Here is a 2072-nt window from a genome sequence, read left to right on the forward strand (position 1 = left end):
GCTCTTGTACCTCAATAAATGTTGAACGTTGAATAATAGCTAGTCTGTTTGCACTGTTTTTTGTCTGTGTGTTTGACTGAGCATCTGTTGGAAATGGTAAGATGACAATACAGTTGATGATTTTGAAAATAGATTCATGCACTGGTCGTAAGATTTCTCAGTAAAGTTCTTCAAAAATTCAAGTATGTAATGCAGACGGTGCACCAGCGGTGAAACCATAGTTACATTTCTTAGTCACTGACTCATAAAATCTCCGTTAGCTCTGTCGTCGTAGTAAAAATGATCGGGAATTAGGCTATATAAATTCACTTTTGAATTGTTCGCTCTGATTTGATTTATTTTTTCACCAAAGTTAAACTATGAACGTCACACTCCTCTGGGAGCCGCACCCTCTGCATCATATATCGTTTGATACACTCGCAGCGAAGAAGAAGAGCTAGGATGCGTTGAGGTAGCCACTCTCACCAACAATCTTAATCTGATAATAACGACACTTCCTATGAGATGGGTTTCCATAATAAGATTGTGGGGAAATGCGCGCCTATCCCTGGCTCTCCCAAGTGTGATTAATTGCAGCAACACATCGATCGTGAGAAAGCACCGAGTCTGGAGATTATGGATCTCCTCGAACGATTAACCACGTTCCATTTTTAAAAAAACCACAATTCTCCAGACAGAAATTCGAGACCAGGTGTTTTAAATACAGTGATGTAACATTTCCAGCAGCGAATGCCTGTGCCATGTTTTGTTTGCAATTCTCGAAAACATGAACTTGTTTTTCTCTCTGTAATTCGTGAATTATTTAAAACAAAATCCTCATGCCCACATAAAGAGATTGTGGATTGTTGGGTCGTTATGAACGAAACGGATGTTTAGACATTAAATAACCCATAAATGAAACCCGTGGGGATACTGTTCTTTAAAAGTTACAAAGTAAAAACATCAAATACATGCGAATTCTGCGTAGATGCAGACGTCTTTCTGGCCTGCAGTGCTCAAACATCTGTTTTGCCAATTGAATTTTGACCGGACCCGTGGAACAAAATTTCATTACTGGACCGTAAGCTCCATCCACCCGCAGCCTGAGCGTATGAGTCATCTTACGAAAATATGCCGTAGCGTAGGAGCAAACCAGGTTATGATCACAGGGTGAAATAGGTTCCTGGTCCTCCTCTAATTCCCTGATTGATCTCAGATAGCTAAGTGTTTTACGGGTTGGGGGGGTTGTTAAAAAAAAAGTCATTTTTATTGAGTTTTTCAGACCAACGCGTTCAAACCGGGACTGCAAATCATGTTAAAAATAAATTTAAAAAAAGACTCGATGATTACTGCACGAGATGGCCATCACAGGGCATTTGGGACCAGTCAACAGCATCAGCGCGTACTGATGACGACGTCAAAAGGAACTTTGTGGGTAAAAGGTCGTTAAAACGGTGACTGGATACAAAAGCTTTCAAGCGGTCATTTAGGGACGCCCATTAGTGTCTAATTCCAGATGGGAAAAATCTCCAAATTTCTCACAAATCACGGGTAGTGCTTACACATTTCTCTTGATTGGTCCGAAGTGGACAGAAATGTTTTCAACTGCAAACAGACTCGATTTGCAAACATATCTGCAAAGCTAGAGCTGGCACAATGAAACCACCACCTATGTTTGGTTTTCAAGTACAAAACAATATTTATTCACATAGAAAAGGACAGAAACACTAATAATCATTACTTCAACACCACAAGATTCTTTTGATATACAAAAACTACATAAAACAAAACAAAACAAAACAAAACAAAAACACACAAAAAGCATGTAGCGGTCATTGTATTAAAAAATGAACAAAGGCATTTCCCAATTCACAATTCATTTTTCTCATCCACTGTCCATCCAATCCTGATCCTGTTCAGGTTAGACTTTTACGAGCCCTGATTTCCAGGTGCCACAAAAGTGAGACATCCACAAAAGTGAGACATCCTCAAACCAGGAGCCATGGCACAGGAGACCTGGCTGCAGGCCGAATCCATAGCAGGTTGCACTTTCATTAACCTTGAAAAAGGAAAATGAAAAAAAAACAGACATT

Source organism: Chanos chanos, chromosome 14, assembly GCF_902362185.1.
Source record: "Chanos chanos chromosome 14, fChaCha1.1, whole genome shotgun sequence".
NCBI classification, from domain to species: domain Eukaryota; kingdom Metazoa; phylum Chordata; class Actinopteri; order Gonorynchiformes; family Chanidae; genus Chanos; species Chanos chanos.